This window comes from Hemitrygon akajei, chromosome 5, assembly GCF_048418815.1.
Source record: "Hemitrygon akajei chromosome 5, sHemAka1.3, whole genome shotgun sequence".
Classification (NCBI taxonomy): Eukaryota; Metazoa; Chordata; class Chondrichthyes; order Myliobatiformes; family Dasyatidae; genus Hemitrygon; species Hemitrygon akajei.
Genome location: NC_133128.1, coordinates 4,731,956 through 4,758,579, shown reverse-complemented (window position 1 = coordinate 4,758,579; position 26,624 = coordinate 4,731,956). Strand labels below are relative to the sequence as shown.

At 44.1% G+C, this 26,624-nt stretch overlaps 1 protein-coding gene across 7 annotated transcripts in view; it reads left to right on the top strand.

The window, feature by feature from the left end:
- Positions 1–26,624, top strand: part of LOC140727458 (1-acyl-sn-glycerol-3-phosphate acyltransferase gamma-like) — a 77,478-nt gene that overhangs the window by 7,973 nt on the left and 42,881 nt on the right. Inside the window, exon 1 of one of the 7 annotated variants that reach the window (XM_073044768.1) lies at positions 18,550–18,695. The exons of 5 other annotated variants lie outside the window; for them this stretch is intronic. The gene's annotated coding sequence lies outside the window, so the exon portion shown is untranslated. Of the gene's footprint in view, positions 1–18,549; positions 18,696–21,827; positions 22,046–26,624 lie in introns of those variants that run through there. One more of the 7 variants, XM_073044769.1, reaches the window with a different exon arrangement.

Below are 26,624 nucleotides of genomic sequence, written 5' to 3'. Positions count from 1 at the left end.
GGTACCGGAGGGGACGGGTCTGTCACTGTATAACACCGGAGTACGGTACCGGTGGGGACGGGTCTGTCAGTGTATAACACCGGGGTACGGTACCGGTGGGGACGGGTCTGTCGCTGTGTAACACCGGGGTATGGTACCGGTGGGGACGGGTCTGTCGCTGTATAACACCGGGGTACGGTACCGGTGGGGACGGGTCTGTCACTGTGTAACACCGGGGTACGGTACCGGTGGGGACGTGTCTGTCACTGTATAACACCGGGGTACGGTACCGGAGGGGATGGGTCTGTCACTGTATAACACCAGGGTACGGTACTGTTGAAAATTCATGCCAAAAATCTTCTCAAACTGGTTGTCAGATCCTTGAGGTTTCTTGTGGAGTGAGGAAAGCTGTTATTGCCATTGAGGGTTGGCTTGGAAGAGGATGAAGTGTGGGTGATGAGTGTTTCAGTGTTTCTCCATTTGCTGTGGTGAGTTGTCCGACAGGAATGTGAACCATTGCCCTTCTCTTCACCATGTTGTCAATTAGCCAGCTGATGGTTAAAGTTCAGAATTTTGTTTCAGTGTGATTGGGCTTGGCTCTGTGCAAAGGTCAGGTTGCCGCTCCCTGGCTCTCTCCCAGTGACTCCCAATGATTTAGTGTAATGAAAAAAATCTTTTTGCCTTTGTGAATCCACTGAACCTGTGTAGATCATCTCCAATATCATACTCCGAATCCCAAATGGTTTCCTTCAGAACCCCGATCTCGGTCCGCTGTTATCCTGAGATCTGAATGACTTCACCCTCCTTCTGACTGACCTGCCAGTTGTGCCCTTGACTATCAGCTCACTGTGTGGCCGATAATCTTGCAAGGGAGAGATGGCAGGCTCAGGGGACAAGGCTCTTCTCGCTGACTGCTCAGCTAAGCACAAGGTGGCTGACGGCTTTAACCGCACCGATCACATTATTCTCTGTGACCTGTATTTATGAAAGAATGGTATTATAGAACATCGGACGTTACAGTACAGGCCCTTTAGCCCACAATACTGTGCTGACCTTAGAACCTGAATGGGAATGGAATGGATTGCTGTAGTCCCAGTGTAGGTCTATGGGACTAGACAGATTAATAGTGCGGCACAGATTAAATGGGCTAAAGGGTCTGTTTTTGTGCTGGTGTACCTTATGGTTCTGCTCTAAAATCAATCTAACTTTTCCCTCCTACCTGGATCATCCTTCCAGGATCATCCATTTTTCGATGATCCATGTGATTTATGTACATACAATCTGTCTGCGTGCGTGGACGTTGTTTTACAGGATTTGCTTTTGTATTGACGTATTTTTGCATTGAGTTCTTTATGCTTACGCTGCATGGAATCTGGAGTAACAACCATTTTGTTCTGCTTTACACTGAAGAATGACAATGCACGGTGGCATAGTGGTTACCACAACACTTTACAGTGCCAGTACCAGTACAGTACCCAGTGACCTGGGTTCAATCCCCACCGCTGTGTCTAAGGGTGTGTCTATGTTCTTCCCATGACTGTCTGGATTTCCTCCAGATGTTCTGGTTTCCTCCCACAGTCCAGAGACCCACTGGTTAGTAGGTTGATTGGTCATTGTATATTGTCCACAGTTAAATCAGCAGGCTGCTAGGCAGTGTACCTCATTGTGCCAGATGAATCTGTTGCACACTGTATCTCTAAATTTAAAAAAAATCTTGAAGAGCTGCTTCAATGCATCTTCCTCTACCCCCGCTGTGTTTTTAAAACAAATCTTAAAAGAAAGTTTACCTGTGACATCAGAACACCTTTCTCAGTTTACAGTATCCCCCAAGCTGTTTAAAAGTGAGGTACGTTTGGAGTGTAGTTACCATTTTAATGCAGGAAATGTGCCCAGTGTTGGGTCAGGGGAGCTCCCAAAATCTGAAGTACAGTGATTCAGATTTATCGATCGCATGTACAGGACATACAGTGAAATGCATCGTTTACATTAACAACCAATTGGAATCAGGTTTAATATCACTGGCATATGTCATGGAATTCGTTGCTTTGCGGTAGCAGTTCAATGTAATACAGAATTGAATTAGAAATGCAAATAGAATTGAAAATACACGTGGACTAAGATGTTAACTGCCCTGGGCTATCATCAGTTGATCTGCCACCTGTCTTCAGGAGTTTCGGCCCGCTTATGATCAAGACTCCCTCGAGGTGGTGGGCCAGCAGTGCTAAAGCACCACCTCCCACTGATGAGCTTAACAACTCGGCATCTGCCTCTATCAGAGTTGTTGGTCGCTTCCATCCAACTGATAGTCTACTCTTCAGGTATCTATGCAGCTACTGAAGAGTTTACAAAAGATGGATACACTGTCCGACTATCTGCCCCTCTGGCCGTTCTTGGTCCACACCCATGCTGATCCTGCTCTGCTGCCTCAGCTACAGACCAGTGAGTCTTAATTCATTGGTTGGTAAGTTGATGGAGAAGATCCTGAGAGGCAGCATTTATGAACATTTGGAGAGGCATGACATGATTAGGAATCATCAGCATAGCTTTGTGAAAGACAGGTCGTGCCTTACGAGCCTGGTTGAATTTTTTGAGGATGTGACTAAACACATTAATGAAGGTAGAGCAGTAGATGTAGTGTATATGGATTTCAGCAAGGCATTTGTCAAGGTAGCCCATGCAAGGCTTATTGGGAAAGTGAGGAGGCATGGGATTCAAGGGGAAATTGCTTTGTGGATCCAGAACTGGCTTGCCCACAGAAGGCAAAGAGTGGTTGTAGAGGGGTGCATACTCTGCATGGAGGTTGGTCACCAGTGGAGTGCCTCAGGGATCTGTTCTGGAACCCTTACTCTTCAAGATTTTTATAAATGACATGGATGAGGAAGTGGAGGGATGGGTTAGTAAATTTGCTGATGACACAAAGGTTGGATGTGTTGTGGTTAGTGTGGAGGGCTGTCAGATATTGATAGGATGCAAAAGTGGACTGAGAAGTGGCAGATGGAGTTCAACCCAGATAAGTGTGAGGTGTTTCATTTTGGTAGGTCAAATATGATGGCAGAATATAGTATTAATGGTAAGACTCTTGGGAGTGTGGAGGATTAGAGGGATCTTGAGGTCCGAGTCCATAGGACACTCAAAGCTTTTGCGCAGGTTGACTCTGTGGTTAAGAAAGCATACAGTGTATTGGCCTTTATCAATCGTGGAATTGAGTTTAAGAGCAGAGAGGTAATATTGCAGCTATATAGGACCCTGGTCAGACCCCGCTTGGAGTACTGTGCTCAATTCTGGTTGCCTCACTATAGGAAGGATGTGGAAACCATAGAAAGGGTGCAGAGGAAATTTACAATGATATTGCCTGGATTGGGGAACATGCCTTATGAGAATAGGTTTAGTGAACTCGGCCTTTTCTCCTTGGAGCGACGAAGGATGAGAGGTGACCTGATAGAAGTGTATAAGATGATGAGAGGCATTGATTGTGTGGATAGTCAGAGGCTTTTTCCCAGGGCTGAAATGGCTAGCATGAGAGGGCATAGTTTTAAGGTTCTTGGAAGTAGGTACAGAGGAGATGTCAGGGGTATGTTTTTTACACACAGAGTGGAGAGTGCGTGGAATGAATTGCTGGCAACGGTGGTGGAGGCGGATGCAATAGGGTCTTTTAAGAGACTCCTGGATAAGTATGTGGAGCCTAGAGAAATAGAGGGCTATGGGTAACCATGGATAATTCTCAGGTAAGGGCATGTTCGGCACAGCTTTGTGGGCTGAAGGGCCTGTATTGTGCTGTTGGTTTTTTTCTATGTTTCTTTTTCTTTTTTCTAAAATAAGTCGAGCAAAAAGAGAAATAAAAAAATGGTGAGGTAGTGTTTGTGAGTTCATTGTACGTTCAGAAATCTGGTGCTGGAGAAGAAGAAGCTGTTCTTGAATCATTGAGTATGTGTCTTCAGGCTCCTTCCTCTCCTCCTTGATGGTACCATTGAGAAGAAGGCAAGTCCTGTGTGATGCGGGGGGGGGGGGGGGCGCATCTTTGATGAGCCATCACCATTTGAAGGTGTCCTTGGTGGTGGGGAGGTTAGATGGTCTACAACCGTCAGCAGCTTTTTCTGATCATGTGCAGTGGCCCTTTCATACCAAACAGTGATGCAACCAGTTAGAATGCTTTCCATGGTAAATCTGTAGACATTTGTGAATGTCTTCTGTGACATACTAATTCTTCTGGAACTCCTAATGAAATGTAACCGCTGTTGTGCATTCTATGTAATTGCATCGATATGTTGGACCCAGGATAGATCTTTTAGAAATTGACCCCCAGGAACTTGAAGCTGCTCACCCATTCCACCGCTGACCCCTCAATGAGGACTGGTGTGTGTTCCCTCAACTTCCCCTTCCTGATGTCCACATCGTTGCAACACCACTCAACCAGCTGATCCGTCTTTCTCCTGTACACCACCTCATCACCACCTGAAATCCTGCTGAGAATGGTTGTGCCATCGACAAATTCATAGATGGTGCTTGAGGAGATGCTATTTCCGATCCACATCAACTGTGATCTCCCGGTGAGGAAATCAGGGATCCAATTGCAGAGGGACATACAGAGGCCCTCCTTTGAGAGCTTGTTGATTAGAACTGGGGGTATATAGCAACACACCCAAGGATGTTACCACACATTCTGGCACCAGCAGTAGCATGCTCACAATGTTCAGAAGAACATCACAGGTAGACACAACAAGAGAACAAAACTGAACAAGAATAGCAAGACTAGCCTCTTTCCCACCCACCCACACGCAGTGGTCAGGCCTCCAACACGAGGACAGGACGAGGAGGTGTAATGATTTGCAGTTCTATTGAATGTGGTGGGGTTCAATACTGTCTGTAAGGAGTTTGTGTGTTCTCCCCACGACCATATGGGTTTCCTCTGGGTGCTCCAGTTTCTCCCCACAGTCCAAAGATGTACTGCTTAGGGCTAGTGAGTTGTGGGCATGTTATGTTGGCACTTGAAGCATGCTGGCACCTGCGGCTGCCCCCAGAGCAATCCTCAGACTGTGTTCTTTGACACGTTTCACTGTATGGTTTCAATGTATATGTGACAAATAAAGGCAATCTTTAATTTCCTCTCAGAATGTTAGTCTGTTTAGAGGGGTGTGTGGGTGGCAGTGGGTCACAGTTTTTTAATACTGTACTGTCCTGTACCTGAAAACTGTGTGAGCTGTGTACAGTCAGGTGTTAGTGCACTGGTGCCAATGGCCAGCCAGCACTGATCTGAGAGTGAAGCTGTTGGACCAATGAAACGGTCAGTGACGTCAGTTCTTTAAGCTCCTGATGCAAAGCACTTCCACAGTCTTTGCAATCCCCTGCTGTGTGACATTTAAGCCCAACAATGAGGAAGAGAGGGGCAGAGAGAGTGGGTTGCTGGTGTTAGATTACTCAAGTTCAAGTTCAGTTTATTGTCATTCAACCATGCCACCATTAGTACGCCACTAAATGAAACAACATTCCTCTGGACCAAAGTGCACAACACACTACATGTAATCCACACGTAACACAAAGTAATATTACTGCAAATAAATTACCAAATAATAAGGTACATTTACAACACAAGTTTAAAAAATAAGCAGTATAACACTACTGCCACTTCATATGTGATGAGACCTGGATATTGGGCAGGGAGTCTCATGACCCGGGGGAAGAAGCTGTTTCCCATCCTAACAGCCCTCATCCTACCTCCTGCCTGATGGTAGGGGGTCAAACAGATTGTTGGATGGATGGCAGGGATCATTGACAGTGCCAAGGGCTCCTTACTACACTTTGAATAGACTGTCCCTGTGATATGGGAGATGCAACTGCACAGGGAGGGTTGGATGTATACTGAACAGCTGGGAACTCTCTAATCCTCTGCCTCTGCCTGTCAAACAAAACTATGCATGTGTGTTGCATTTTTTTTTAAAGATTAGCTTTATTTGTTGCACGTACATCAAAACATCCAGTGAAATGTGACGTTTGTGTCGACATCAACACAGCCTGAGTGCTCCCCAGTGTCGCTGTGTTTCCAGTGCTGACGTAGGAAAACCATAACTCACTGGCCCTGACCCGTACGTCTTTGGATTGTGGGAGGAAACTGGAGCATCTGGAGGAAAGCCACAAGGAGAACGTACAAACATACAGTGGTTGCAATTGGCATGGTACGGCAGAGCATTATGCTAACTGCTTTGCTGCTGTGCTAGTACAGCACAGAAACAGGTCTTTTAGCACACAGCACTATGCTAAATTACTTCTACTTTATTGAGGAACACAGCATGGTGACAGGCCTTTCCAGACCAGTGAGCCCGCACTGTCCATGTGATCAGTGTCCTTAGGCTGTGGGAGGAAATTCATGCTGTCGTGAGAGAATATACAGATTTCTTACAGACAGTGGCAGGAATTGAACCCCAATCGCCAGCGCTGTAAAGCATTAAGCTAACCACTACACTACCATGCCACCCTCTTGTTGTAAAGCTTCAAGCATCTGTATCTTTCCATTCTGTGTCTCGTCAAGTTAAATGCTTTACCTAGAACAGAGCCTTGCATCCTCCCTGGTTATTCTTTCTCACTTTTGTCATTTAATTGATCCTTTCTTCACCGTGTTACCCATGCCTTGTGTTTTTGTTGAATAAGCATTTTTGTGTTATTGAACAAAATTATTACATTATTGAAAATCTTCAGTAACACCACACCTGTTGGTCTGTCCTTGTCTGCGTAGGATACGAACTGGGCAGATAAGAGCAGATTTGCCAAAGAGAGCTTTCGGCACATTGGCCTTCGTAAATCAATGTATTGAGTACAAGAGGTGCATGTTATATTGAAGTTGTATGAGACATTGGTGAGGCTAATTTGGAGCATTGGATGCTGGACACCTGCCTATAGGAAAGATGTCAATAAGATTGAAAGGGTCCAGAGAAAATTGACACAAAGATGTTGCCAGGACTTGACAACCTGAGTTACTGGGAAAGGTTGAATAGGTTAGGAATTTATTCCCTGGAATGTAGGAGGGTGAGGGGAGATTTGATGGAGGTATACAAAATTACGAGTGGTATGGATAGGGTGAATGCAAGGAGGTTTTTTTCCACAGGTTGGATGAGACTATAACTAGAGGCATAGGTTAAGGGTGAAAGGTGCAATGTTTAAAGGGATCATGAGGGGGATCATTTTCACTCAGAGGGTGGTGAGAGTGTGGAAGTGGTGGGTGCAGGTTTTGTTTGGATAGGTACACGGATGGGAAGGTATTGAGGGCTATGGTCCGGGTACATGTTGATGAGATTAGGCAGAATAATAGGTTGGCAGAGACTAGATGGGCTGAAGTGCTTGTTTCTCTGCTGTAGTGTTCTTTGAGCACCCATCACCCAGGACATGCTCTCTTCTCATTGCTACCATCAAGGAGGAGGTACAGGAGCTTGAAGACACACTCAAACCTTCTTCCCCACCACCATCAGATTTCTGACTGGACATTGAACTCATAAACACTGCCTCACTTTTTTCCTTTTTGCTCTGTTTTTGCAATACTTTTTAAATTTAATTTTGAATGTATATTTTTAATTGTAATTCAGTTTTTTGTTATCATGTATTTTAATGTTCTGCTGCTACAAAACAACAAATTTCACACTAAATGTGGTTCTAATTCCCAGAAATGTCACAAGATATTATACTATAGATACAAGAGCTCTTGCGGATGCTGAGTGGCACGCACAATGCTGGAGGAACTGGGCAAGTCAGCTGGCATCTGTCCTCATTATCATCATTACGTGCCGTGTGGTATGACGTGGGTGATCGTGGTCTTCCATCTATTTTTAATCTGAGAAGTTCTACTAAGCTTTCCAAAACATTTGCCTGTCCATTCTTTGATGTAACTCATGAATGTTGTGCGCCATCGACCGTGACTTTTTCTTCCATCAACATTTCCTTTTACTACAAGATGTTGGAGCTTCTCTTTCCTCAGTACAAGTTCCAGAAATTCCATTTGCTGCTTCCTGATTGATGGTACCAGCCTATTCGCTTTTTATTCCAGCTTTATGTAACGCTTCCTGATTTGCAGCATCTATGGAGAAGAATAACTTATCTGATTTCTCTTTGCAAAATCCATGCCCCATCCCATTATTTTTGACCAACCTTGTTCCCACTCTCTTAAAATAGCAGATCACAGCATTTTGTATGGTACTGGTGTCAGCTTTATTGATCTCCAGTTCTCAGTTTCTTTTCTCTCTCCAACTGATGGGTTACATTAAAGCCCACCCAGTTGTCGAGTTGTACAGCACAGAAATGGGGCCTTGGTAATTGGTTTATTTTTGTTGCTTCTACTGAGATGTAATGAAAAGCTTTTCCCAAAAAAGAGAAAATCTGCAGATGCTGGAAATCCAGAGCAACACACACAAATTGCTGGAGGAACTCAGCAGGTTAGGCAGCATCTGTGGAGAGGAGTCAATGCTTCGAGAAACTTTGGCTTCTTCCCCCTTCCTTTCCAGTCCTGAACAGGGGTCTTGGTCCAAAATGGGCAGTTTAAATGGTTTGGCACAGTTTAGGTGGGCTGAAAGGTCCGTTTATGTGCTGTGCTTTTCTGACTCTTAACAGTATGCAGGACAAGATTTTCACTGTATCTCGCTACCTGTGACAGCAATAAAGCAATTCTATCACACGCAGTCTAACGTGCAGGTTGGCTCCCGGTACCTGGTAGGTTAGGAAATCTATAAGTGCTGTCCTTTTAAACATAGTGTGTATGAATGACATCAATCACTGTCTATATCTGTGCGTTCCACACCACCAGGTTCAGGAACAATTATTACCCAACAATCATAGGGTTCCTGAACCCATGTGGATAACTTCACTGAACTGATTCCGCAACAACAGACTCACTTTGAGGTACACTTTATAACTCAGTTTCTCAATTTATTTTTTATTTGCACTGTTTGTCATCTTTTGCACATTGGTTATTTGTCTTTATGGTTCTGTTGTATTTCTGTGTTTTCCTGTAAATGCCTGCAAGAAAATGAATCTTGGGGTTGTATATGGTGATGGATACATAATTTGATAATAAATTAAATTTGATTTGGTTTTGACTTTACAACCAAGGATCTGTCAGAGAATTGAATTCCTGCCTCCCAATCTTTCCTGAGGTAACAAGTGGTGCACACACTGATTTCAGCACACAGTTTTCCTTGGCACTGTGGTCTGCTCTACACTCACTACCCCCTCTACCTACTAAAGCGGCCATTGAATGCAAGTTCATGGTCTTCTGCTGCTGTAGCCCACCCACTTCAAGGTTCGATGTGTTGTGATTCAGAGATGCTCTTCTGCACACCACTGTTGTAACTTGTGGTTATTTAAGTTACTGGCACCAACAATTGTTCCATGGTCAAAGTCACTAAGATCACATTTCTTCCCCATTCTGATGTTTGGTCTGGATAACAACTGAATCTCTTGACCATGTCTGCATGCTTTTATGCATTGAGTTGCTGCCACGTGATTGGCTGATTAGATATCTGCATCAACAAACAGGTGTACCGCGGCTGTTTGGATCTTGTCATCTCCAGGGGTATGTGTACTATTTACCAAGCAGATTGGTTGTGACTGCAGGAGGGTGACTTTTGGGTGGATGTTTTACTTTCTCAGCTTTCTTAGAGGTTTGCGCAGATTTGGCATGTCATTTAAACTTTGACAAGCTTTTATAGCTGTACAGCGGATGTATACTGCCAGGTGTGGAAACATCAGTACCCTTGAATGGAAAAGCCTACAAAAAGTAATGAATATAGCCCAGTCCTCACCACTGAGTACATTTATAAGGAATACTGTCACGGGAAAGCAGCGTCTATCATTAAGAACCCCCGCTTTCAGACCATGCTCTCTTCTCACTGCCACCATCAGGAAGGAGATACATGAGCCTCCAGTCCCCCATCTCCAGGGTCAGGAACAGTTAATACCCCTCAACTATCAGAGGGGATAACTTCACTCACCACAACTCTGAACTGAACCTATGGCCTCACTTTTAAGGATTCTATAACTTGAGTTCTTAAGATTTATTGCTCATTTATTCTTTTTGTATTTGTACTGTTTATTATCTTTTGCATATTGGATGTTTGTTCATCTCTATGCAGATTTTCACTGATTCTGTGTTTCTTTCTGTTTATTATAAATGCCCAGAAGAAAATGAATCTTGGGTGACATACAGCATATGTAGTTTTGATAATAAATTAACTTTGAGCTTTCTGAACAGAAATGTGAACATGTCTAGAGTGTTTGCTGTTGATATCTTGAGGGAGAGTGAGGCCTGTAGGTGCAAAATGACAATGGAAGTTCCTGTTTTGGGGAGAAGCCTCCATCTCTCTCCTGTTCCCCTTTAAAATCTCATTTTTACTGTTAGGGTGACTGGAAATCACTATTGGGTGTGAAAAGTGAGGAATTGGTAGGTCGCTCTGCCTCTGTACAGAGACAAAGTTATTGAGCGAGCCGGGCACACTCTGGCTGCTGATGTGCTGACTGTCTGTGCTCCCAGCACGTTGGTTGTTTAGGAGTTGCCATGGTAACTGTTGGTGCTGGGGCGGTTGTGTGTATGACTTCCTTGGGGGAGGGGGTGATTTTCTTTTGTGCTTTGCGCTGCATTGGAGGATAGCGGAATGGCTGCCAGGCAGGAGGATGTAAGTGGGAATTAAAGGGCTCTTTTCTGGTTGGCCACTGATGCTCCATGGGTCAGTATTGGGACCACTGCTTTTCACATTATTTGTCAGTGATTTGGATAATGGAATTGATGGCTTTGTGGCAAAGTTTGTGGATGGTATGAAGATAGGTGGAGGGGTAGGTAGTGCTGAGGAAGCAATGTGATTACAGCAGGACTTTGAAAATTGGAAGAATGGGAATAAAAGTGGCAGATGGAATACAGTGTTGGAAAATGTATAATAATGCATTTTGGTAAAAGGAACAATAGTGTGGCCTATCATCTAAATGGGGAGAATGTTCAAAAATCGGGCGTGCGGAGGGACTTGTGCAAGACTCCCAGAAGGTTGATTTAGAATCAGGTTTATTATCACCGGTGTGTGTTGTAAAATTTGTTAACTTAGCAGCAGCAGTTCAAAGCAATAAATAATCTAGAAGAAAAAAACCAAAATAAAAATAATAAATAAATCAATTACTCTGTGTGTGTGTGTGTGTGGGTATATCAAATAGATTAAAAAACATGCAAAAAACAGAAATAATGTAAAAAAAAAAAAGTGAGGTAGTGTTCAAGGATTCATTTAGGAATTGGATGGCAGAGAGGAAGAAGCTGTTCCTGAATTGCTAAGTGTGGGTCTTCAGGCTTCTGTACCTCTTGCTTGATGGTATCAGTGAGAAAAGGGCATGCCCTGGGTGCTGGAGGTCCTTAATAATGGACGCAGCCTTTCTGAGACACCGCTCCCTGAAGATGTACTGAGTACTTTGTAGGCTAGTGCCCAACATGGAGATGACTAAATTTACAACCCTCTACAGCTTCTTTCAATCCTGTGCAGTAGCACCCGGCCCCTATACCAGACAGTGATGCAGCCTGTCAGAATGCTCTCCATGGCACATCCATAGAAGTTTTTGAGTGTATTTGTTGTCATACCAAATCTCTTCAGACTCCAAATGACGTATAGTCTCCGTCCGTCCTTCTTTATAACTGCATCGCTATGTTGGGACCAGGTTAGGTCCTCAGAGATCTTAACACCCAGGAACTTGAAGTTGCTCACTCTCTCCACTTCTGATCCCTCTATGAGAATTGGTATGTGTTTCTTCGTCTTACCCTTCCTGAAGTCCACAATCAGCTCTTTCATCTTACTGTGAGTGCCAGGTTGTTACTGCGACACCACTCCACTAGTTGGCATATCTTACTCCTGTATGCCCTCTCGTCACCACCTGAGATTCTACCAACAATGGTTGTATCGTCAGAAAATTTATAGATGCTATTTGAGCTGTGCCTAGCGACATAGTCATGAGAGTAGAGCAGTGGGCTAAGCACACACCCCTGAGGTGTGCCAGTGTTGATCGTCAGTGAGGAGGAAGGAGGAAATATTATCACTAGTCCGCACAGATTGTGGCCTTCCAGTTAGGAAGTCAAGGATCCAATTGCAGAGGGAGGTACAGAGGTCCTGGTTCTGCAACTTCTCAATCAAGATGTGGAAATGATATTAAATGTTAAGCTATAGTTGATGAACAGTATCCTGACGTAGGTGTTTGTGTTATCCAGGTGGTCTAAAGAGCCAATGAGATTGCATCTGCTGTTGACCTACTGTGGTGATAGGCAAATAGCAATGGGTCCAGGTCCTTGCTGAGGCAGGAGTTCAGTCTAGTCATGACCAACCTCTCAAAGCATTTTGTCACTGTCAATGTGAGTGCTACCGGGCAATAGTCATTAAGGCAGCTCACATTATTCTCCTTAGACACTGGTATAATTGTTGCCTTTTTGAAGCAAGTGGGAACTTCCACCCATGGCAGTGGGAGGTTGAAAATGTCCTTGAATACTCTTGCTAGTTGGTTGGCATAGGTTTTCAGAGCCTTACCAGGTACTCCATCAGGACCTTCTGCCTTGCGAGGGTCCCTTCTCTTTAAAGACAGTCTAACATTGGCCTCTGAGACAGAGATCAAAGGTTCATCGGGTGTAGCAGGGATCTTCACAGCTGTAGTTATATTCTCCCTTTCAAAGTGGGCATAGAAGTTGTTGTGTTCATCTAGTAGTGAAGCATCACTGCCATTCATGCTATTGGGTTTCGCTTTATAGGAAGTAATGTCTTGCAGTGCCAGCCAGAGTTGCCGTATATCCGATGTCACCTCCAACCTTGTTCAAACTTGTCTCTTTGCCCTTGAAATAGCCCTTCGCAAATCATACCTGGTTTTCTGGTACAGGCCTGGGTCGCCAGACTTGAATGCCACAGATCTAGCCTTTAGCAGACGACGTACCTCCTGGTTCATCCACAGCTTTTGGTTTGGGAATGTACAGTAAGTCTTTGTAGGCACACACTCATCCACACAGGTTTTAATGAAGTTGGGAACAACTGCAGCATACTCATCCAGGTTTGAAGATGAATCCCTGAATACAGTCCAGTCCACTGATTCAAAGCAGTCCTGTAGGCGCTCCTGTGCTTCCCTTGTCCATACCTTCTTGGTCCTCACTGCTGGTGTTGCAGTCGTCAGTCTCTGACTATACTCAGGGAGTAGAAGTACAGTCAGGTGATCGGACTTCCCGAAGTGAGGGCATGGAATAGCACAGTAGGCATTCTGGATTTACAGGTTAAGTCTGTAGTAGGGTGGATGTGGAGAGGATGTTTAGTCTGGTTAGGGTGTCCAGAGTTAGAGGGCACAGCTACAAAATTGAGGGGTGATCTTTTAGAACAGAGGTAAGGAGGGACTTTTTAAGCTGGAGAGCAGCAAATCTGTGGAATGCTCTGCCACAGACTGCAGTGGAGGCCAAGTCTGTAGGTATATTTAAATCAGAAGCTGATCGGTCAGGGCATCAAAGGATATGGAAAAAAGGCAGGTGTATGGGGTGGAGTGGGATTGGGATCAACCATGATGAAATGGCGGAGCAGCCTGTGATGGATGAGCTGAATGGCCTATCACTGCCCTGATGTCCAATGATCTCTTGTTATCCTCTGGGAGAAGGTAGATAAACTGAGTGAGGAAAGAACCAGACTTCAGCGCAGACCTTGTATCTTGGAAAGGTCAGCAAGGTGAGTCTACGCTCTGTGCAACAATGGCCCAGCAACTCATTGGAAATAAGGCGACGCATCTCGCTGAGTGTTCGATATACACAGGGCAAGTAATTCTCTGTAATCTTTATCACCTTATTGTCTACCTGCACTGCACTTTCTCTATAACTGTTGCACTCTATTCTTCATTCTCTGATCTGATCTGTATGAACAATATGTGAGGCAAGCTTTGCACTGGAACTTGGTACAGATGACGACAACAAGCCAGTGTACCTGAGGGGCAGCTTCTTCACTCAGAGGGGTGAGAGTGTGGAGGGAACTGCCAGTGGAAGAGGTGCATGTGGGTACGATTGGATATTTAAGAGAAGTTTGGTTAAGTACATGGATGGGAGGGCTATGGTCCAAGCGCAGGTCGATGGGACTAAGCAGATTTATAGTTTGGCATGAATTAGATGGGCTGAAGAGTCTATTCTTATGCTGTAGTGTTCTATAACTCTGGCATTTAAAAGGCACGAAGGGTATAAGGAAATTGCAGAGTTACAAAGTATGTAGGAGGGATGTACCGATGACCATCATACGTGTTATTGTAGTGTAGTGGTTAGCACACCGCTTTGCAGCACCAGCCATAAGTTTGTGCTGTTGTCACTAAGGGGTTTGTTCGTTCTCGCTGTGACCACGTGGGTTTCCTCCAGGTGCGCTGGTTTCCTCCCGCATTCCAAAGCCACATGGGTTAGGGTTTATTAGTTCTGAGCATGTTATTTTGATGCTGGCAGAGTGGCAACGGATACGATAGGGTCTTTTAAGAAACTTTTTCGATAGGTACATGGAGTTTAGAAAAATAGAGAGCTATGGGTAAGCCAAGTAATTTCTAAGGTAGGGACATGTTCGGCACAACTTTGTGGGCCGAAGGGCTTGTATTGTGCTGTGGGTTTTCTGTGTTCTGTGTTTTCTATGGGGTCTGACTAGGGACCTATATAGCTGCAACATTACCTCTCGGCTCCTAAATTCAATTCCACAATTGATGAAGGCTAATACACCATATGCCTTCTTAACCACAGAGTCGATCTTCGCAGCTGCTGTGAGCATCCCATAGACTCGGACTCCCAGATCCCTCTGATGCTCCACACTGCCAAGAATCTTACCATTAATACTATATTCTGCCATCATATTTGACCTACCAAAGTGAACCACCTCTCATTTATCTGGGTTGAACTCCATCTGCCAATTCTCAGCCCAGTTTTGCATCCTATCGATGTCCTGCTGTAACCTCTGACAGCCCTCCACACTATCCACAACACCCCCAACCTTTATGTCATCAACAAATTTACTTACCCATCCTTCCACTTCCTCATCCAGGTCATTTATAAAAATCACAAAGAGTAGGGGTTCCAGAAGAGATCCCTGAGGCACTCCACTGGTCACCGGCCTCCATGCAGAACATGACTCATTTACAACCACACTTTGCCTTCTGTGGACAAGCCACAAAGCAATGTCCCCTTGGATCCCATGCCTCCTTACTTTCTCAATAAGCCTTGCATGGGGAGCCTTATCAAATGCCTTGCTGAAATCCATATACACTACATCTACTACTCTACCTTCATCAATGTGTTTAGACACATCCTCAAAAAATTCAATCAGGCTCATAAGGCACGATCTGCCTTTCACAAAGCCATGCTGACTATTCCTAATCATATTATGCCTCACCAAATGTTCATAAATCCTGCCTCTCGGTATCTTCTCCATCAACTTACCAATCACTGAAGTAAAACTCACTGGTCTATAATTTCCTGGGCTATCTCTACTCCCTTTCTTGAATAAAGGAACAACATCTGCAACCCTTCAATCTTCCAGAACCTCTTCTGTCCCCATTGGTGATGCAAAGATCATTGCCAGAGCCTCAGCAATCTCCTCCCTCGTCTCCCACAGTAGCCTGGAGTACACCTCGTCCAGTCCTGGTGACATATCCAACTTGATGCTTTTCAAAAGCTCCAGCACATCCTCTTTCGTAATATTTATATGCTCAAGGTTTTCAATCCACTAAGTCATCCTATAATCGCCAAGATCCTTTTCCGTAGTGAATACTGAAGCAAAGTACTCATTAAGTACCTCTGCTATCTCCTCCGGTTCCATACACACTTTTCCACTGTCACACTTGATTGGTCCACCCTTGATAATGTCCCACATAGGAGGTTAGTGAGCAAAATTAGAGCTCATGGTACTAACATAGATAGAAAATTGGTTGGCACACAGGAAACAGAGTAGGGATATACGGGTCCTTTTCAGAATGGCAGGCAGTGACTAGTGGGGTACCGCAAGGCTTGGTGCTGGTACAGCAGCTATTTACAATATGCATTAATGATTTAGATGAAGGGATTAAAAGTAACATTAGCAAATTTGCAGATGACACAAAGCTGGGTGGCAGTGTGAAATGTCAGGAGGATGTTATGAGAATGCAGGGTGACTTGGACAGGTTGGGTGAGTGGGCAAATGTATGGCAGATGCAGTTTAATGTGGATAAATGTGAGGTTATCCACTTTGGTGGCAAGAACAGGAAGGCAGATTACTATCTGAATGGTGACAAGTTAGGAAAGGGAACAACGAGATCTAGGTGTTCTTGTACATCAGTCACTGAAAATAAGCATGTAGGTACAGCAGGCAGTGAAGAAAGCTAATGGCATGTTGGCCTTCATAACAAGGAGAGTTGAGTATAGGAGCAAAGAGGTCCTCCTGCAGTTGTACAGTGCCCTGGTGAGACGACACCTGGAGTATTGTGTTCAGATTGGGTCTTCAGATTTGAGGAAGGACATTCTTGCTATTGAGGGAGTGCAGCGTAGTTCACGAGGTTAATTCCCAGGATGGTGGGACTGTCATATGTTGAAAGATTGGAGTGACTGTGCTTGTATACACTGGAATTTAGAAGGATGAGAGGGGGTCTGATTGAAGCATAAGATTATTAAGGGATTGGACACGCTAGAGGCAGGAAACATGTGCCGGATGTTGGGGGAGTCCAGAACAAGAGGCCACAGTTTACCAGCCATTTAGAACGGAGTTGAGGAAAAACTTTTTCACCTGGATCTATGGAATGCTCTGCCTCAGAAGGTAGTGGAGTCCAGTTTTTTGGATGCTTTCAAGAAAGAGTTAGATAGAGCTCTTAAAGATAGCGAAGTCAAGGGATATGGGGAGAAGGCAGGAACGGAGTACTGATTGTGGATGATCAGCCATGATCACATTGAATGACGGTGCTGGCTCGAAGGGCCGAATGGCCTACTGCACCTATTGTCCTATTCTCTCACATCTTATCCTCTTGCTCTTCACATACTTGTAGAATGCCTTGGGGTTTTCACTCCATAATGTACTCCACTCCACTCCATAATGTACTGGTTAGGCACAGGAGTACGTTCAGCCAGAGACTCATTCCACCGAGATGCAACACTGAGCATCATAGGAAGTCATTCCTGCCTGTGGCCATCAAACTTTACAACTCCTCCCTCGGAGTGTCAGACACCCTGAGCCAATAGGCTGGTCCTGGACTTATTTCCACTTGGAATAATTTACTTATTATTTAATTATTTATCATTTTTTAATATTGCTATATTTCTACACTATTCTTGGTTGGTGCGACTGTAACGAAACCCAATTTCCCTCAGGATCAATAAAGTATGTCTGTCTGTCTGTTTTCCTTAATCCTGTCCCCCAAGTCCTTCTCATGACGTCCCTTCTGGCTCTCCTAATTTCTTTCTTTAGCTCCTTCCTGCTAGCCTTATAATCTTCTAGATCTCTATCATTACCTGGATTTTGAACCTTTCGTAAGCTATTCTTTTCTTCTTGAATAGATTTTCTACAGCCTCATGTTTCCCCTTACTCCAATTAAACACTTTCCTAACTTGTCTGTTCCTATCCCTCTCCAATGCTATGGTAAAGGAGATAGAATTGTGATCACTATCTCCAAAATGCTCTCCCACTGAGAGACCTGACACCTGACCAGGTTAATTTCCCAATACCAGATCAAGTATTGCCTTGCCTCTTGTAAGCTTATCAACCCTAATGCAAGAAACCTTTCTGAACACACCTTACAAACTCCACCCCATCTAAACCTTTTGCTCTAGGGACACGCCAATCAATATTTGGGAAATTTAAATCTCCCACCACAACATCCCTGTTACTATTACACCTTTCCAGAATCTGTCTCCCTATTATCTGCTCCTTGATGTCCCTGTTACTCCTGGGTGGTTTATATATTAATAAAAACACCCAGTAGAGTTATTGACCCCTTCCTGTTCCGAACTTCCACCCACAGAGACTCCGTAGGCAATCACTCCATTACTTCCTCCCTTTCTGCAGCTGTGACAGTATCTCTGTTCAACAGTGCCACGCCCCCACCTCTTATGCCTCCCTCTCTGTCCTTTCTGAAACATCTAAAGCCTGGTACTTGAAGGTGTCAGGTAACCATTCCTGCCCCTGAACCATCCAAGTCTCTGTAACGGTCATAGCATCATGTTCTAACCTCATCTGCTTTATTCATAATACTGCTTGCATTAAAATAGACACACCTCAAACTATTGGTCTGAGCACAGCCCTTCTCTATCACCTGCCTATCCTCCCTCTTGCACTATCTACAAGCTTTCTCTATTTGTGAGCCAACTGCCCCTTCCTCCGTCTCTTCAGTTCGGTTCCCACCCCCCAACAATTCTAGTTTAAACTCTCCCCAGTAGCCTTAGCAAACCTCCCTGCCAGGATATCGGTCTCCCTCAGATTCAAGTGCAACCCGGCCTTTTTGTAGAGGTAACACCTGCCCCGAAAGAGGTCGTAATGATCCAGAAATCTGATTGATTGGATCTGGTGGAGAGATGTGGCTCTGGAACAGGCTGACCTATAGCTGATCAGAGTGTAATGGAGCCAAATGCGTGTTCTGAGAGTTTGTTCTGGCTGAACTTTGTCCAGAGTTTGATGTCAGACTCTCGGCTGTTTGACAGTAGTCTTCTGGATTTACTGAAGATCCTGTGCCTTTGGAAAGGATAGGGGATAGGTGTTTTTACACAGCGAGTGGTAAGTATGTGGAACTCCCTGCTAGGGGTGGTGGTAAAGGCAAATACTTCAAAGATTTTTTAAGGGACTCTTGGCTACATAGATGAGAAGTAATGGGCAGCACATTCACTTGATAGTCTTTGTTGAGTGAAGTTTTTCATTGATTCTGTTGTAATTCTCTGTTCTACCATGAACACCTGCAAGAAAATGACTCGGGGTAGCGAGGCTGGACAAACTTGGGTTGTTTTCTGTGGAGAGGTAGAGGCCAGAGGGCATGTATTTAAGCTGAGAGGGGGTAATTTAAAAGGAAATGTGAGGGACAAGTTTTTTTACACGAGAGTGGATTGTTCTGCCTGGGGTGGTGGTAGATACAGATACATTAGAGACTTTTAAGAGATGTTTAGATAAGCACATGGATGTGAGGAAAAAAGAAGGATGTGGACATTGTGTCGGCAATAGAGATTATTAGTTAGATTACTAATTTCATTGGGTCGAAGGGCCTGTTCCTGTACTGTACTGTTCTATGTTCTATATGGTTGCATGTTTGTACTTCGCTAATAAACTTACTGTGGGCTATGTGGGAGGGAAACTCCTGCTTGGATCTTGGAATGGGTTGGCCTGATTTTGGAGTGGGTTGAGAGGCTGGAGGGCCGGTACTGTGTTTGGTGTCTAGTGTTACGAGGCAAGTCTCTCTACGGCACACTGAGTATGGCTGCATTGCCAAATATTTTTATTTAGCCCAGAAGGAAGTGGACAGGGGAGTAGATATTGCTATTTAAAATGCAATTTTATTACATTTAATTTCTGTGTTTTGCTGTAAACTGTCTTTGGGTCAACTTAACCTCACTGACTATTTTTGGGTAATAATGTATGTAGTGGGGCTTCAGTGAAGACTGTAATTACACTTCTGTTAGTGCTGTTCCTCAGGAGCTAGATACTTACAGTTAATCATGAAACTATGATCGCTGTTAAACTCAAATGTAATCTCTTATTTCAAGTTGAGTAGTTTAAGATAGCTGGCCTAGTTGGTTGGAGAATTACAGGCCCATGGTTTTGGCTGCATCTCCATTGTTGGATCCTGATGTTTTTGATCTGAGATTCGTTGGAAGTCAAGGATGGGGGGGGGGGAGGGGAGATGAGATGCTAGTTGCAGGACAAAGAAGCAAAGAGGACAAACCAGCTTGCTGATTCTAAACACAAACAAGAGAAGATCTGCAGATGCAGTCAAACTTCAAGGAAAATCACAATTATACAGAAGAACCAAATGCCATAAGACATAGGAGCAGAATTAGGCCATTCAGCCCATTGAGTCTGCTCTGCCATATCATAGCTGATTTATTATCTCTCTCAACCCCATTCTCCTGCCTTCTCCACATCACCTTTGGTGCCCTTAATAATCATATAGACTCTCCCACTGTAGCAATCATTTAGACTCTCACCACATCCACTCTTGGGTTAGGACTATATTCTTTAGAATGTAGAAGATTGACAGGAGATTTGATAGAGGTATACAAAATTGATAGGGTAAATGCAAGCAGGCTTTTTCCTCTGAGGTTAGGTGGGATTACAACCAGAAGTCATGGTTTAAGGGTGGAAGTTGAGAAGATTAAGGGGAACATGAAGGGAACCTTTTTAGCTCAGAGGGTCATGAGAGTGTGGAATGAGCTGCCAGCACAAGTGCTGCATGTGAGCTCGATTACAGCATTTAAGAGCAGTGGTCCCAGTGCAGGTTGGTGGGAGTAGGCAGTTTAAATGGTTTGGCACAGACTAAATGGGCCAAAGGGCCTGTTTCTGTGCTGTACTTCTCTATGACTCAATATTGCTGTTAACCCTAAATGTTAATGCTTTCGTGTAGTGCCCTTGGGGTGATACCAGTTGTATATTGGGACAATGTATACCTTGTTCATGTTCCATAGTCTTTCAGTTCCCTCTCTTAATTCAGCATATTTCACTTATTGATTTCTGTATATTGTGTGTTTGGAATGTTTGTATCTGTTAAGTAAGTTGTTCTTGTTTATCCTGTAATATCATATCTGGATTGTGCTATCTGTAATAATGGATCAGTCATAATATAATTTGTGAGACTTTGACTCTGAAACTGGATCAGGCTTGTATTTGTTGTAAGGTATGGTTTATGGAAATAGCAAATATGATGGCATGTGATTAATGAAAGATGGTTTATTATTATTATTATTGATGTGTTTTGCATTTACAGGTTTGTTGTCTTTTGCACACTGCTTGTTTGTCCATCTTTGTATGTAGTTTTTCAATTGACTGTTGTTTCTTCGTATACCTACAAGAACATGAATCTCAGGGTTGAATATGGTGACATTTACGTACTTTGATAATAAACTTACTTTGAAGTAGTAGAGGACATATCTTCATGGTGAGAGGAGCATTTTTTGTGTTTTTGCATAGTAGTGGGTGACCAGAATGGTCTGCTAAAGGTGTGGGAGCAGATACGATAGCAATGTTTGAGGTATTTAGGGAGTCATATGACCAAACAGGAGGGGATAGTTTGGTCAGCATAATTGTGATGGGCCAAATGGCTTGTTAATGTCCTGTATTGTTTTTTTTCCCATGTATATTTTCCCGGTCCTGTTACTTCATACCTCCTTCCATCATGGCTGATGTACGGTCTGGACTGAACACTCTAGTCCTGTACTAGCTGGAGTTTAGAAGAATGAAGGGGGAAACTCATTAAAACCTATCAAATATTGAAAAACCTAGATAGAATGGATATGGAGAGAATGTTTCCGATAGTGGGCGAGTCTAGGACCGGGGGTACGGTCTCAGAATACAAGGACGGTTAGAACAGAGATGAAGAGGAATTTCTTGAGCCAGAGGGTGGTGAATCTATGTAATTCATTGCCAAGGGTGGCTGTGGAGGTCAAGATATTGAGTATATTTAAAGTGGACGATGATAGGTTCTGGATTAGTAACAGGGTGAAGGCAGGAGAATGGGTTTAAGAGGGATAATAAATGATGGCATGGGGAAGGACAGGTCAAGCTGAATGGCCTAATTCTGCTCCTGTGTCTTAGGGCATTTGGGCAGCATTCTAAAACGATGCTTGCAATTCTTTTCAGTGCGTGCTACCCAGATCCTTTACACGGTCCCCAACAAATATCATTATCTTTTCAGAGAAGAGCAATCAGAGACTATATGACTGTCCCTGGGAAGGGACACCGCTGTAATCCACACTTCACTGTGACAGTTCCCTGGCAGCTGTAGGTGCTCGCGTTCAGGCATTGATTGGAGTCACCATTGCAGCTGCAAGATTATTCTGTGACCCTCTGTGGTCCTACTGCCCTTGGGAGCACTGCAGTGATCCAGACCCACACATCATGAACACCCAGCTCCTCGGAATCAGGTTTAATATCACTGACATATGTCGAGACGTGTGTTTTGCGAATTAGTATAGTGTAATGTATTAAAAAAGCCATAAATTACAGTAAGATATTTTATATGTAAACTTAAATAGTGCAAAAAGAGTAAAAATATGTTCATGAGTTAGTTGATCATCTATTCAGAAATCTGGTGGTGGAGGGGAAGAAGCTGTTTCTAAAACATTGAGTGTGAGACTTCAGATTCCTGTACCTCCTTTCTGATGGTAGCAATGAAGAGGGCATGTGCTGGGTGATGGATTTCCTTGATGGAGGATGCTGCCTTTCACCTTTTGAAGATGCCTCCCCACCATAGAGGACTAGTGGTCCATGATGGAGCTGGCTGACTTTGCAACCCCCTGCAGCTTTTTCTGATCCGGTGCAGTGGCCCCTCCGTACCAGATGGTGATGCAACTAGTTAGAATGCTCTTTAAAGTACATCTGTAGAAATTTGCAAGCGTCTTTGCTGACATACCAAATCTCCTCAAACTAGTGAAGTATAACTGCTATTGTACTTTCTGCATAATTATCATTGACACTCAGTCCACGCAGGGCTCTCATTCCCAGTCCCAATTATAACTATATAACAATTACAGCACAGAAACAGGCCATCTCGGCCCTTCAAGTCCGTGCCGAACGCTTACTCTCAGCTAATCACACTGGCCCGCACTCAGCCCATAACCCTGCATTCCTTTCCTGTCCATATACCTATCCAATTTTGCTTTAAATGACAATACTGAACCTGCCTCTACCACTTCTACTGGAAGCTCATTCCACATAGCTACCACTCTCTGAGTGAAGAAATTCCCCCTCATGTTACCCTTAAACTTTTGCCCCCTAACTCTCAACTTATGTCCTCTTGTTTGAATCTCCCCTACTCTCAATGGAAAAAGCCTATCCAAGTCAACTTGATCTATCCCCCTCATAATTTTAAATACCTCTATCAAGTCCCCCCTCAACCTTTCCCTGTAACTTAGGTGCTGAAACCTTGGTAACATTTTAGTAAATCTTCTCTGTACTCTCTTTGTTGACATCTTTCCTATAAGTCGGTGACCAGAACTGTACACAATACTCCAAATTCGGCCTTACCAATGCCTTGTACAATTTTAACATTACATCCCAACTCCTATACTCAATGCTCTGATTTATAAAGGCCAACATACCAAAAGCTTTCTTCACCACCCTATCCACATGAGATTCCACCTTCAGGGAACTATGCACCATTATTCCTAGATCACTCTGTTCTACTGCATTCTTCAATCCCCTACCATTTACGATGTATGTCCTATTTGGATTATTCCTACCAAAATGTAGCACCTCACACTTATCAGCATTAAACTCCATCTGCCATCGCTCAGCCCACTCTTCTAACTGGCCTAAATCTCTCTGCAAACTTTGAAAACCTACTTCATTATCCACAACGCCACCTACCTTAGTATAATCTGCATACTTACTAATCCAATTTACCACCCCATCATCCAGATCATTAATGTATATGACAAACAACATTGGACCCAGTACAGATCCCTGAGGCACACCACTAGTTACCGGCCTCCAACCTGACAAACTACTCTCTGGCATCTCCCATCCAGCCACTGTTGAATCTATTCTACTACTACTTCCGTGCGGAACCTTGTCAAAGGCCTTACTGAAGTCCATATAGACCACATCCACTGCTTTACCCTCGTCAACTTTCCTCGTAACCTTTTCAAAAAATTCATTAAGGTTTGTCAAACATGACCTTCCACGCACAAATCCATGTTGACTGTTCCTAATCAGACCCTGTCTATCCAGATAATTATATATACCTTCTCTAAGAATACTTTCCATTAATTTACCCACCACTGACGTCAAACTGACAGGCTTATAATTGCTAGGTTTACTCTTAGAACCCTTTTTAAACAATGGAACCACATGAGCAATACGCCAATCCTCCGGCACCATCCTCGTTTCTAATGACATTTGAAATATTTCTGTCAGAGCCCCTGCTATTTCTATGCTAACCTGCCTCAAGATCCTAGGGAATATCCTGTCAGGACCCAGAGATTTATCCACTTTTATATTCCTTAAAAGCGCCAGTACTTCCTCCTCTTTAATCGTCATAGTTTCAGGGAGAATAGGGAATACGTCTACACAGGGCTCTCATTCCCAGTCCCAGTTGCAGGGAGAATGGGGAATACGTCTACACAGGGCTCTCATTCCCAGTCCCAGTTGCAGGGAGAATAGGGAATACGTCTACACAGGGCTCTCATTCCCAGTCCCAGTTGCAGGGAGAATAGGGAATACGTCTACACAGGGCTCTCATTCCCAGTCCCAGTTGCAGGGAGAATGGAGAATACGTCTACACAGGGCTCTCATTCCCAGTCCCAGTTTCAGGGAGAATAGGGAGGATTGCTTTGAGCTGCTGTGATCAGGGACATTGGTGATTCAAGGGGAACTTTCAGAACTGAATCGGAAAGGGTGTTTTTCAGGTTTAGAAATTGAGGCTATAGGTTTCATTTGATGGAGAAAAAATTAATACTGTAGTGAATCTACCCCTGATGGCATGAACATTGATTTCTCCTACTTCTGATATTCAATGTTCCCCCCCCCGCTTCTCTTTTTCATTCCCCGATTTGGTTACCCTCTCACCTTACCTGTCATCACCTCCCTCCCTCCCTCTGGTGCCCCTCCTCCTTCTTTAGACCCTTTACCTCTTCCACCTATCACCTGCCAGCTTTTCACTTCATCCTCTTCCCCGCCCCACCCACCCACCTTCGCGCTCACTTGCCACCTGCCAGCTTGTACTACTTCCCCCCCCCCTTTCCAGTTCCGATGAAAGGTCTCAGCCTGAAACATTGACTGTTTATTCCCCTCCATAGATGCTGCCTGACCTGCTGAGTTCCTCCAGTATAGAGGAAGGTGGTGAGGCCTCAGTTTGCCTACTGTGCACGGTTATAGGAACGATGTTTTAAACTATAAAGAGTGCAGAAAAATATTGACCAGTATGTTTCTGGGACTTGGGGAGCCTGAGCTGCAAGGAGAGGTTGCATAGACTGACATTTTATTCCATGGGATGTCGGAGATTGAGAGGTGACCTAATAGAAGGGTGACCTGATAGAGGTGTGTAAGTTCATGAGGGTATAGCCATGGTGCAAGCACATAGTCTTTTTCCCGGGGAGGGATTCTAGAAACAGAAGATGATATGTTATGACCAGAGGTGAGACATTTAATAGGGATATCAGGGGTTACTTCTTCATACAAAGGTGGTGGGTATTTGAGTCTCTTAGGCACATGAGTGATTTTTTTTTAAAAACAGACTTTGTGGGAGGAAAGGGTTAGATTGATCTTAGAGTGGGTTAAAAGGTTTTGGGCTGAAGTGCCAGTACTGTGCTGTATTGTTCTGTGTTTCAAATGGCGATATGAGTCCAGCACATAGGTAGTATAGCTAGCATGATGCTATTACAGCTCAGGGCATTGGAGTTCAGAGTACAATTCCAGTGGCTTCTGTACGGAGTTTGTATGTCCTCATCGTGAACGCATTGGTTTCCTCGGGGTACTCTGGTTCCCTCCCGCAGCCCGGGGTTAGTAGGTTAATTGGTCATTGTACTTAATTGTACTTTGAGGTTAAATAGATGGGTGAAATGTGGAAGCTGATTTATGGATTCAGTGAGTGGAACAGAGGACACAGATTGCGAGTGAGCATGTTATTATTATTAACTATTTATTAGCAAATGGTGAAACACTAAACCGGGCGTCTGGCTCATCTAATCTACACAAACTGCCATACTCAGCATTCAGTAATCCTTTAAACTTAATGTTAACTCTCCATTAACTCTCCCCAGGATATAAAACTACAAAGCTAAGTGTGCTATAAGCAAGTAAGTGCAAGGGGCCCATCTATGTATGTCTACAATACTCGTCCCCATTGATCCTTCAGCATTGGTCACCAATTCAGCTTGAAGTGGGGCCCCTGGAAGCAAAGAGTGAGTCTCCCACATCCCTGAGGCACCCAGCATTAGAAACTGGTGCCGTGGTGCGTAATGCAACCAATGGGAAAGAGCTGCTACGTTCTTCGAACGAGCCTATCATTGACCGACACAGTGGTAGCTGCTTTCAATCGGCAAATAAGCCGACCCTTCACTTCAGTGGGTTGCTGGCGCTGTGCAGCATCCATGCTGGATTTGGGGCTCCCCCCCCCCCCCCCATTGTTGCTGCTCTCCAGTGTTTGCTCAGTGAAGACAAGCTGGATTGTGTGTGTGCGTTTGTCTGCAGACTGCTGAGGGCTTGTACTTGCCGGTAACATCCATGTACCATCAATCTACAAAACATACCACTTGGGGACATGAGCTACAGGTGTGCACCGCTTAACGTCCATTCAGACAGCGTCGGATCACATATCGGAGAACGTGACATAGCGGACATAACCAATCTTGTGTATCGCACGTCTCTTGAGTGGAGTAGCGTTATCTCTCGGTTTAATTTTCTTTCGAGAATATTACCGTAAAGTGCATCATGGCTTCCAAATGCAGCGAAACCACTCCAAGTGATAGCAGCCGCAAGAGGCAAAGGAAAAAAAATTAAAAA